Below are 13,840 nucleotides of genomic sequence, written 5' to 3' on the forward strand. Positions count from 1 at the left end.
ATGCCCCTGACTCTTAACCACCAACATCACGTAAGCCAACTGTATGACTTCCTCTCATAAAGATCGCCGTTACATGACTGAAATACTGTTGAAAAACGGCGTTAAACCCAAAACAAACAAAAAAATCCTTACATGAAGAAAATTCTACACCCAAGCGAAGTTTCGGACCGACAGCGGTGACGCTCATCCATGAAGGCCCCAAAACGTTTGTGTGGCATAAAAGAAGAGCATTTAAAACTACATATCGTTTTATCGCAACATTAATTTGCTTTTCTTATAGTCACTAACAAGTCGTTACTTTTCTCAAACGAATTTATTTCTTAACCTGAAAAATCTTTAGCTTATCGAGGACAATATATTTGGACTTGGCAACATGTCAGAAGTCCTTAACTCCAAAATTAGGCAGTATGAATATGTTATTACGAAGCGCCACTGAGTATGCTTCATAGTAACGCAGTCCAGAAAAGACAGTCTGATTACAATGGAACCCCCAAAAAACAAAGACAAATATCAAACAGGGAATGCCAAGCACCAAAAACGCAGCCTCCCCAAAAACGAAACCTACAGCACGAAGACGTGCACACCACACACACACACATAAACGCGCGCACACACAAAGTCAATACACCACAAACACACACACATACACAAAGCCAACAAAAGGACAAAACGAACAAATAAAGGAACACAGTGGGGCACCGCCTTGGAACGGTCAGTGGCAAAAACACCACTGGGGAGCTTAAACCGGTTTATGGTACACACCCAACCTCACTCTTACCCCCCACCATGTTCCAAAAGACACGGGACAGTGTAAATAAAAGTAATCCCCTCCAGGTGAATCTCTAACACACGTAATAGAAACAAAAAGGCATGGCATGTAAAACACAAAAATGCTCTTGTATAAATATATAAAAAGCAAACCTTTAGACCTAAAAAACGTATGTAATCAATGCCTTTTCAGAAGACAGAGCAACAAGAGAAACACCCTTAAGGGCCCGAAGAAACAGGCCATAAGACAGATATCAAAACAGATCAGTCCTGGTAGGATTTAAAAACTGCTTATCATAGAGTCCTCCCCCTCTTCCGTCAGACACAATCAAATTGTACCAAATGCCAAATTTATAGCTTTGGTTAACCGTTTTAGTTTGGGAGACTTCTGGGGTGGGCGGCAAGGGGGCAAGCGGACAGGTAAGTCGGTTAATACTTTTTGCGATTCCACTTTCTTGCTACATGTACTGTTTTAGCGAGTTTGAAATTAAAAAAAAACACTAAATTCTACATATTGTTTGTGTATTAACACTAGAATTCGGAAAAACAAGCCATTAGATATTCTGACAAAACTTTAATTTGATCAATGTTCATCAAAAAAGAAAAACAAATGTCTAATGAAAATCGAAACGTGCAATCATATAATTCTCTTCCTGTTCAAGGTCCTGTATTATCCTGTCGTCAGTATTCTCAACAAGGTGTTTGACAAACTCCCAGTATATTGGCTCCTCCTCCTGAAACGTATTAAAACGACATGTTTAGAAAAGAAATTGAATATTTAAAGGTTTGGTTTCGGGCTTTTAAGGGAACAAAAACCGTACTTTATAAACACTCTCTTTTAAATTATGAGACCCTGTACCCAAATCTACTTGAAATTAGAAAAGATTTTTTTTAAAGTTAAATGCATTTGTTTTTTGGGAGGGCCCCCTTAATAAAAAAGTTATTGGGGAGAAAAATCTAGTTTTGTTTTAACCCCTCTAAAACATTTTTTTAAAACGTTGAAAAACTGTCAACTTCTGAGTTTAAAAAAAGGGAAATCCCACAAAGGGAAAGGGAAAAATATTTTGGGCTTCATTTTAACTTTTTTTTGGGCCCCCCTTTTTTTTAAACTCATTTCCCGGGATGTATTTTCCTCAACCGAATCGGTATCCCCCCCCAAACTCCTCTAAACATGACCCTCGGGTACGCCTTCCACTGCTTTTAAATCCCTCTGTTTCTCTATTTCCGTTGTTTCCTTTTTCCCGCCTTTGACTGATAGAGGGTTTTCGGTCTAGGTGAATCAAAACTTGTCGGGTAAACTGCCCCGGTTGACTGAGGGTATCAGTTCGTACCTTATTCCCCCGGCCCAACAAACAAAGAAAACGAAATGAAAACAAGTTTTATTAATTTTCCCTTTTGTCTCTTTAAACCCGCTCATGAATAAAGCAGGGCTTTCACAAGCATTTTCCCCAACAAACCCTGGAACATAGAAATTTCCAAGAAGCAAATTTTCCCAAACACTGGCAGAACCCCTATATATACAGTCAGCCCTGCATTTTAAAAACCCTTTCTTTGCGGGTCTTTGCGCCCCATTTTTAGATTTTGCTCAGGACTGCACGGAATGCCGGGCCCTACAGTTTTAACACGGTTTGCCTTTCATTTAATACTTTTTTGGTAAGCACCTTTTTAGCTTTTAAAAGGGACTGCCCCCAAATTGAAAGAGGACAAGAAAAATTTTAAAAATTTTGTGGGGATAATTTTTTAAATTACCAAAACGAAATTCGCATATTAAATAAATTTAGCGTTGGAAAACCCAGTTTAAAAAATATTTTTTACAAATAATACATAAACCCCACAGTCGAAATGAAAGGATACAGGGGTTTTTTTAAAGACAAAAATTTTTTGTTTTTAAAAATATTAAAAAAAAACAGTTTTTTTTTTAATTTTCACGTTTTAAACTACAGGTTTCACTGCGAAAAGTTTTTTTTATTTTTTTCCACTGTAAAAATTTTTCCAGATATTTTCAGCCTAAAAAATTACAAAATATTCATCACTGAAAAACTTCAAATTTAATCCAGAGTTTTTTTTCATTTTTGCTAGAAATCAGTTAGAAAGTCATTAAACACGGGACTTTTGTCAGCCTAATTAAAAGCACATACGCACGGGAAATTTCCAATGACACAAACTTTATGCGGGGGGATCCCTTTGATGAAGCCCTTTAAAACTGCGGGTTTTTCCCTTAAAATAAAAAAAACAAACACCCCAAAAACGTTTTACCTGTTTGAATTAGTATTAACGTACTACGCCAAACCCCCGGGTACGAATTCGTTAGTCGAAAATTTGTTTTTTAAAGGTAAAAAGCTGAACATTTTGATTTGTCTTGTTTTTTAAAACCCCCGTGGTAGTTTTAATTTAAAACCAACGACTTCAAAATCGAGCGCCCCAATTGACGAAAGATTGAAACGTCGTATGACGTATTTATAAATTTGACGTCGACTATCATTGGATCTTTTTATGAAAAACTACTAAGTTTTAAAGATTCAAAATATTTTTTCTTTACAAAATTTAAAGTCGAAGCATTAAGTTTAAAACCATTTTTTCGCAGAAAGGGGAAAAGTAAAAGGGAAACGACAAAAAATTTTAGTGCTCCTTTTTCCAGATTCACGGGGGGGGGGGGGGGGGGGGGTTAAAAATCTCCAAAAACACTGTTATTTTTCCTCAAAAATTTAATAACCCAAAACTAATGAAGTTACCTGTATATAGGCTATAAATTTTTATATGCTCTTTTGGGAATTTCTGATGTCTTGAATTTTTAATCATTTTACGTAAAATTTTTAAATTTTAAATGGGGCCGTATTACGAATCAAAGGGTTAATTTTTCCACTTCCCCCCCAAACGGAATTGCGTCCCCCTTATTAATAATTTTGTGACATGTTTTAATTAAACTAATTTCAATATCTTTTTTTAAGCAAATTGGGGGGTTATAATCGAGACGTTCCTTTTTTCCCCCGAGACGTTCCTCTTTAAACCAGGGCGCTTTTTTCAGCTTTTGCGTCATTCAGAAAATATTCAAAAAAAACGGTAAAAAGATCTAAATTTCTTTTTTTTCTGAACGAAGCATGTAAGTGTCGGGCTCATTTTCTTAAAAGGGGATCACTTCCTGTCCGACGTATCGTTTCGGAAAATTAAAAAACTATTTGACCCAAAAAGGGGTTTTTCAAAAGCGGATAGCAAAAAATTTTTAAGATAAAAATCCCGGGAAAAAACTGATAAAAACTTTAAAAATTTAAATGATTTAATTATTTTTTTTTGGTGTTCAACAACCGTAAACCGACAGAAAAAAAACGCATACCTCAAAAAAACCCCCTTTTTGAATGGGAAAAAAAAAAAGACTTTTCGTAAATATAAAGATCATATTTATTGTAAATATAATGATGAAAATAAAAAAAACCATTCAAAAGTACAAAATTAAAAGCATCTAAATTACGCACACTTTGAGTTTATTTGTTTTATTGAGGGGCCCCGGGAACATTTGAGCCCCGCCATGAGAAAACCAACATAGTGGCCCTTTTCGACCCCATGGATCCAGACCAGCCTGCGCATCCCCCGCAGGGCCCGGTCAGGATCCGTTTTTGTTTGCTTTAAACCGTATTCTAATTTCCAAAAAGGTTTTGAAAGGGGAACAGCATGCTGGCGCAAAAAAGCCAATGTTTTTTTTCTCATGGGAAAGGGTTTATTTTTGTGAAAAAAAAATACGCACGAACGATGTCTGAAAAAAACATTTTGAAACATGAAAAACTTTTTTTGAATCTACATTCCTGCCAAAATATGTCCATTTCGGGTACAATACCCGTTAAACCCTTTAAAAAGGTCAAAAACAATCAAAAAAATTTTTCTGACTATTTTCCATATTTTATATCTTTAAAAAATGTTGGGATGGATTTAGGTAAAATTCTTGTTAACCTCAAATTTGCCAGTTCAAAACAAAAAGTTTTTAACTTTTAAAACCCATTGCAAAAAAAACACAAACACACGCACACAAACAAAAGAATGTTTGAAAAAGTTCGTACTTAAAAACCTTTCCCATCTGTGCCAGGTTACATGAAAAAAAATTTTTTCAAAAAAATATATAAATAATTTGATATTCCCAAAACATTAATGGACCAAACCTTTTTTTTTTATTTTACTATATAAGGGAAACTTATTTTCATTTTTAAACAAAAGAAACATGGGTATCCGTGGGCCCTTTTCCCCAGATATTTTTATACTTTTTAAGATTTAAAAATGGTTTTTTCCAAGGGGGCTTAAAAAATATTATCCTTCCGCATTGGGTTTCCCCTCCTTCGTGTTTAGTTCGAAAAAAAAACGTTTAACACACTCCTAATGGGACTCCCAACAGATAAAATTTACTTTTAATTGTATTAATTTGTGCCTACCCCAACGCTATTTTTTTCTTTACTTTCCCCTCGTCTTTTTTTTAAAAGGATTACATTTGCCCTTTTATTTCGACAAAAATTTAAACCCGTTCGCTTTTTAATTTCCCTCTGATTAATACTTGGGCTTAGAAATAATTTAGCTGTTCTGCTTAAAAACCAAAAGGGGAAAATTTTAAGTAACGGATCGATCACTGCACAAAATGTGGTGCTCTAACCAACTGCCCGGAAATGTCTTTAAGCAACTTCATCGACTCCTTTTTGGTGTGTTGTTCGTCGTATACAGTCGTCATTCTGAACCCACTCTTCGGACAATATACCAATTTACGTATTTACTCGTTTCTATATGACATTGGATATCGGCAGGGTACGGAGGTGTATGTTATTTATTAACTCGAAATTTCGAGTTACTAACTAGATATTCGAGTTACGTATCTCAAAATTTCTAGGTAGGCCTACTAAGTAGAAATTTCTAGTTACCTAGTCGAAATTTCAAGTTACTGTCTCAAAATTTCGAGTTAATGGTTAGTTACTAAGTCGAAATTTCGAGTTACTAAGTCGATATTTCGAGTTATGTTTCTCGAATTTCGAGTCACTAACTACAATAGTTTACGTTGATGTATAGGTCCTGGCTAGTGTATCCATCGGGTAGCCCTACAGGGCCATATGATTATGATAACCGGGCAGCGTTTGCTCATAAAAATATCACTTTTTAAACCATGTTATAGTCTGGAAGGCTTTCGACCTAGTTCAGTTTATACATAATTTATTTTAGGTCGATTGTGAAGGAAGTTCTACAACTTATATTAATCACTCTCGACACCTCATTCCTGATAGAATCCATCGCCACGAGGGTATGAGAGAAGAGGCCAGTTTCCCTTTTAATGCTGCGCGCCAAGCAAGAGAGCTACTGGTATCATTTTTCACGTCTTTGATATGACGCAGCCGAAGATCGAAATCACAACCTCCCGCACTCGAAGCGGACGCTCTAACACTAGGCTATCGAGGCGGTTTCGACCTAGTTTGAGATCATATGGCAAGGAAATATAGACATACCCCACATGAACGTGTAGTAATGAGTCTTACCAAGATGACTATTTGACAAACGACATTGTGTCTGAAATCATTAGTCCTCCACCTCTGATAATTCATGTGGGGAAGTTGGCAGTTACTTGCGGAGAACAGGTTTGTACTGGTACAGAATCCAGGAACACTGGTTAGGTTAACTGCCCGCCGTTACATGACTTAAATACTGTTGAAAAACGGCGTTAAACCCAAAACAAACAAACAAAATGACCAAGATGGGGTACCTGGATAGGTCTAGATTTTGAGGAGGATCATAGATGACCGGGAAGTATTCAAAATTAGAATATATTTTGACCATATCTGGACTGGAAGATTTTCGGCCTATTTCGAGCACCTACCACCTGAACATACTATACATGTAAATGAAGATAATATCCTGGATACAATTTGAAATCTGGAGTAGCTCTAGAGGCTGTGGGGTAGGTCATACATTGACATTAGGCCTATGATAATATATGTTCAAGTCGCTACATTGACATGTAGGCCTATGGTAATAATTGTTCAAGTCGCTACATGTTGGGTACAATATATGAATGTGTAGATAGATGATTTCACTTCGAAGAGACAAACGTCGTCGATTACATTTTTAGCTCATCTGAAATTTTGAAGAAAAAAAAATGCAAGTTATTATCATCACTTGATCGACGTCGGCGGTGGCGTTGGCTGGTTAAATTTTATGTTTAGTTCAACTTTTCTCCTAAACTATCCTGGCACTAATGCTCTTCCGTAGCAGGGAGCAACACACACTGGTATCTCAGAATAGTAGTGCCTTTATTGAACAATGTTTTCCAGGAAATGATCGTTTAAGCTTACTTCAAATTCTTATTGATGTAAATACGACACAGCTAGTAGTATTACGTAGATTTTTTTCTAATTGCAACGTATAAATCTGGTTTTGGGAATGCTTATATGAATGTGCTATTACAGTCAGTTAGACATTGTTCAAGACAAGAAATGATCATCAAGTTAAAATAGTTTGAAAAACAGTCCCTTTAACATTAATTAAAATTGACTTATGTTCTGTGTATATTTCGACCGAATACCTTTTTGTTACATAAAAAGATATCGAAAGACGAAGGTCGAATATCAAAATAATATTTTCTCACAATTTATACCAAAAAATTCACCACAGTCCACCATTGCATTCCAAAAATGTCCGTGGGAATACCATCTTACCCCCTCACTACCTCAAATATTTTGGACAAAAATGCAGCAGGATCCACCATTTCATATCTGTATTTCAAAAATGACAAGGGAGAGACGCTGTGATTCCACTGTCAGGAGGGGGTTAACCCCCGCACCTCAAACTTAGGACTCAAAAAAATGCAGCAGGGGCCACCATTTTATTCATATATTTCAAACATTTCCAGGCGGACACATCCTGACCTACCTAACATGAGGGGTTACCCCCTTCGGTACCTAACCCAACTCGGCCCGCCGATGCCGCCTTCATTCTTTAACTGTTGCCGCTCACCGCACCCAAATGAAATATTTCTGGAACCGGGTCTGTTATACATACACTTTGTATTCTTAAAACGATAACTGACATCTGACATATTATTGTATTGTTTTATAATCTCAGATAAATAAATTCTGAATTGACGGTTCGTTCGAATAGAAAGAAAAATGCTTCTAAAAACCCCATGCCACTGGTTTCAGAATGAGTTAACTCTACGTTTTATAAGAGATGTCTGAAAAATATTTGTCGTGTTTTCGTGTCGGCGGGGCGAAAACACGACAACCTAATTTGTCAAGTTTCGGTGTCGGCTGGGCGAAAACACGACAAATAAAGGGCGCCAACACGACATATTTATACCCGCCAAGATGAAAACTCGACAGCTAAATTTGTCGTGTCGGCGCCCTCTCAACGTCGAGTTTTCGAGTAAAATGTGTCGTGTTTTCGCCCAACACGAAATGTCAGAAATCAGCTACCATAACTAATGTAACGCTGTGTGTGTTACGTTAAGTTTCTTTGGGGAATATTTGCTCAAAGTCAGTCTTTTTATTATTGTTTCGAGTCCGCTTAATTGAGGGAATTAGCAAAATCCAGATTCTGTTTCTTTTTTTTGTTCAGTTTTCAACAACAATATGGATGTCCACATAACAACAATAATTTCTATAAACACAACTAGATTAATTAAATCTTTGTAATTATCTAGTCGGATATCTCGACATGAAACACAGAAGTATGTATCCTTCTTTCGTAGGTAAAAATCTTCTGATTAACGGTTATCATTGAGTTTTATGAGGTTCATGACAACAATAATATTAACCAATGATATTGCAGTAAACCTACATGTCCCCTAGCAAAAAATCTCGCATACTGCGACACTTAGTGAGATTTCACGTGACCAGGGACCTCTGTAGATTATTATCTTACTAAACAGATATTAAGATTATGTAATAAAATGCAATAAGACTATTAACAGACGTATAATAGCAATTAGTTTGACACTGCAAGATCTTATCAATGTTTAGTAAGAAATAAAACATTTTTATAATGACAGCATGTAAATTTTTTTTGTTCTTTTAAAATTATTGACAAAGTTCGCTTTTTACATATACAACCATTTTTAAACATTTTTAAAACAAATTATTTGAAAGTTTTAAACATTAATGTCACCGCATGACACTAATCCTAATTTTTAGCGCGAGGTATTAATCGGAGAGTCTCTCCATTGATAATTTCATATTAAATTGATACATGATTATGTTTTAAGGAAGATACTGTTCATTCTATGTATAGTTTAGTGTTTATTAGTAAGTTTTTATCAAAGTAAATTGGTCTGGCGCGGCGCAGCCAATTTAATTTAATAGATGTATACTAATAAACACTAACCTGTTAAGTGTTTGAAATTATTTTTTGTTTACAAATTTAAGCTCTGCCTACTGTATGTGACTTACTGGGTTAATAAACGACTGGAAGTAAATGTTGATTTACCAAAATAAATTTCCTGATAATTTGAAAAATACTGCAATGCCACTGGACAAAAATAATTTCAAACACTTATGATTTATTAAGTCTTTCAAATGAATAAATATTTATTTATACACAAGTGTATATATTTTTTAGTTGTTACGTTAAAGGTCAAACTTTTTTTCACTTCCATCTTCAGTTCTCTTTTATTGCAACATTTTTCTTAGTCACAGTAAACTTAAAAACACGTTTTGAAATTTTCTCAATTCTTTAAAAATTGCATAATATTACATCTCTGTTTTCCTGTATTGATTGCATTGATTTAATACATATTTTGTGAATTTCTTGCTGTTGTTTATGAACAGAAAGACGAAATGTAACTTGTTTCTCCTTTAATTACATGGCGCCCTTTGATGTTTACATCAATGCTTTTCTTGTACAATACTAAATTTGGACATTCCATTATTTCAATATAGTGTTTACATATTTAGCTGGATTTATAAAAGGTGGGAACTTTCTATAAGCAAACATTAAAAAACTGAGTCTAACAACAAACTGTTATCTTTACGACCAAGAAAAATTTTAAAATCTTTAACTAAAATCCATTTGATAGAAATGTTTTTTCTTATTCTCCATCACAGCTGCCATCTTTCACGCACGTTTCATCCTTGTCTTGTGACTTGAAATATGATTTCCCGGTTTTCACGTGCAGCACCTCTTCTCTAACCATTGTTAGGATTTCTCTAAACTTCAGTTCACGTGCACCTAAATAAAGCTTACTGGAATCTTCCTTGTCGAAAATCATGTATTCTTGTGTGTCCAAGTTGTATTTTGGCCACTGACGAACACTTTTAACTGGTTCGTTTGGATCACTGAAATTATAAAGAAACAGATAAGATTTACTGACATGACGTCATTTCCTGTATATCATGTTGCTACTGAAGGAAGGCATTGAGCCGAAACATGTCTTACGAAAAGATGTAAATAGAAATATTAGTGTTAGTTTTGATCTGGATTATTTAAATATTAAGTTTACATCTGAACTGGCTGTAATTGATTAGCCTTATTTATTTATTCATTTATTTTTTTATATGATAATACAATGCAACTATGGCCCTTGAAATAGCCAAAAAAAAATTTTTTTTTTTGGATGCCATAGCCAGAAAGATGTGGTATAGAATAATGAACCCTTTCATATTTTTGGGCTAACCCCCATTAAGACTGAAAAACATTTGAATTATTTCCCCATTATTTGTGACAAATGTACCAGTGGGAGGGTGGGGGGGGGGGGGGGGGGTGAAGGGGGAGCACACCCTGTGTCCTACAGACACATTCTAGTTTTAAAATTGTGTTAAAACAAATACTTTTAAGGACCAAGACCTACACGGGTTTATTGCTTTATTTATTACGGTTCAGAGTTTCAGAACCACAAGTCTTTAGTGTGAGTGGTTAAATACCCAAGCATATGAACCAAAACAGTGTTAAATCAGAAAATAAATCACAAGAGTGACATGTTACTTTAAATTCTAACATGATATGTTGTTCTAGCTTTAATACGACCCTATATAGTAGAGGACCAATATATGCCTCTGTTCTCTATGGCTTCTCGTTCTTGGTGCTTCCGAGGGATCTACTTTTCAGATTTTATTTACTTCACAACAGCGGGTGTTAAGAGTTGTGTGGCGGCCGTAAAAAGTCGCCCCTACTTCACCTCAGTGTTGTTATATTTCTGGTCTATCGAGATCATTAATTTCAACTCATTTAGATTTGAAAATTGAATACTGCTTAAGCAGCTGCTAGGGGACGTAGGCATGTTTGCATTTTCCATTACTGCTCAAGAACAGACTCAATCAAACCGAGCCTGCAATTTGCACTGTTTGCCTTGTTCTCGGTACTTCCGAGGGATCTACTTTTCAGATTTTATTTACTTCAAAACAGCGGGTGTTAAATGCTGTGTGGCGGTCGTAAAGGTCGCCCCGACTTCATCTCAGTGTTGTTATATTTTCTGGTCTATCGGTGATCATTGATTCAACTCATTTAGATTGAAATTGAATACTGTTTAAGTCGGATGTGGACAGTGTTGCATTTTCCATTACTGCTCATGAACAGACTCAATCAAACCGAGTCTGAAATTTTCACTGTTTGCCTTCTTCTGGTGCTTCCGAGGGATCTACTTTTCAGATTTTATTTCCTTATACAGATTTCCGTCCCTATGTATAACACTAACAGACTATTCTATCTTCTATCTGTACCTTACCCGTCTATTTGTCTACAAACCTCGTTTTCTGCCTAGTATGACTGACACAACCTTTCTACGGCACAATGCATCAATAGAAGACACGGTAAGCCAATATATAATAGGTTTAACGTTATGAGAATGCAGCCGAAACGTCCCCTCGAAATTCAACAAAACATTGAATAAATATCTATCTATCTATTTATCTATCTATCTGTCTATCTATTAAGTTTAATTACGGCCCATCCGCCCTTTCAGACACAATGAAGCCGGCATATAAATGCCACGTAGAGTATAGACCGCGAACATACCCCTTATCATGTTCTTAAAGTGTGTTTTGGTTCTAATGTAGGGGTATTGATTACCTCTCTGCAATTCCCAAGAGTTTCGTCCACAGAGCATGAATTTAGTAGCCAAATTGCGACTGTAATATATATTCAAAGATACTCACTTTTATAATGACTGTCAGTAGTGCCCCTAGTGGTTACAATGACTGTCAGTAGCGCCCTCTAGTGTTTCATTCTGATTGGCTAATATCTAACCATTTCAAGTAATGAGCGTCTGTTATTCTTACGTGATACAGCGTCTAGTTATTTGACCCTGTATCACCATAAATACAATGTACATACAATTCTAATCGTCAAAAAAAAAAAAAAAAAAAAAAAAAAAAAAATGGCCGCCAGAGGGCGTGGTCACTTTTCATCAACAGTTTCTTTAAACAACATCTCCTCCAAAACCACTGAATGGATTTTCAGTTTCAACTTTAAATATTCTTTTCTCTAGAGATTGATATTTGACATATGATATAGGGTTAACTCTCACCATACTTGTCTAAATTATTGCCCTAAGTTAAAAATGACGACGTCTACTTAGCTTATATATAAGAAACTTGAAAATCTTCTTCTCTGGATCAAAATTGCCAGAGCCTTATATTTGGCTTGTGATATCTCTAATAATTGTTCAATTTATTGCCGTAGATTCAAAATGTGTGTGACCTGTATATAAATAATGGCTAACATAGAAGAAACATAACTCGTACTTATACAAACACACTTGAAGCCTTGTACAAGGTGAGCGCTTTAGGGTCAGTGACCCTCTTCTTATTTAACAAAATAAGCGGGGCGGGATAGGGTCTAACCGCTGTGTCAAATTAAAGAGGAAGGGATTTTCCAGTCTTAGGAGTTCGGATGTTCTACGCTCACATTCTTCACCAGTTGTTAGACCATGATCTCTATTTTGTTTAATTAAAGTTGATATTGTTTTAATTATGCCATATATGGTCCGTTGTCGATTTCTGCGCAAGTATATTTTCTTGAGTTTAACGATTATATTAAGAATATAAGAAATGTTCCAGAATATAAACACGAACGAAGATACATTAGGTAGAAATGTAAGCCCTTGATACGATGCAGATCGAATTAGATTATAGATTTTCTAAATCTGAAAATGTTTTCAAAGGAAATTTCCATGAAACCTTAAAGATTTTGATCGAAGAACAGCCCCACGACTGACGGGTGAAATATACACGCATTTTAAAACTGGTGCATAGATAGAACGAAGTAAATCGCCATTTAAATTTCATGCGGCATGATATTTCAGTATATAAAATACATGGTATAGTACAACACAACTTAATTAAGAATAACATTGACTAGAAATTAAAACATACTGAAAGACAATTAAGAATCATTACTAATATATAAAATACCAATAATTGTAAAATGTACCAGACATGTATCTATATACCCAGATGACACAAAAAGGGAGTGTGAATCCCCTTATTTCTACTGTGGTCTTGGCTAAATGAGGACTAAATGATGACATGTCCTAGCAAAGCACAACAACTTTGTAGTAATGGTTGTAACTTGAGCAAATTTATTAGCAGTTTGAAATAAGTAGCACAGAAAAAGAACCACGTTATAAATAAAAAAAAGACCAATGTAACTACAAGTTATGTAAAAGTTGATTTTAACTGAGACCTTGAACTGTTCCATGTTTTCAGAATTTTTATCATCATGTGACAATTTATTCCACAAAGAACAACCATTGTAGGAGAATGACTTTTTACCATGTCCTTGACATGACTGATCGAAGAAAAAAGTTTTTCTTTTAAGTAGATTACAGGAACCAATACTTTTTGAGATTTTTTGAAGGAAGGTAACAAGTCTTTGGTTTGTGTTTAGGAGAAGAAAGTTAGGATTACAGAGATTGAATAAATATCTGTTCTTCTAGTTAAAGAGATAAACCATTTCTGAATCTATGTGGCCCGGGTTTGTTATACTCAGATAACTAGGTAAACAGTCGTGTTTGTATAGATTAAAACTTTTTTTTAAATTTTATTATGCAATATATATGCCATATATAAAGAAACTCGCCTAATTTCGCATTTGATTTTTAATTGATACCGATCTGATTAGGCCT

This window comes from Mercenaria mercenaria, chromosome 4, assembly GCF_021730395.1.
Source record: "Mercenaria mercenaria strain notata chromosome 4, MADL_Memer_1, whole genome shotgun sequence".
Lineage (NCBI taxonomy): Eukaryota > Metazoa > Mollusca > Bivalvia > Venerida > Veneridae > Mercenaria > Mercenaria mercenaria.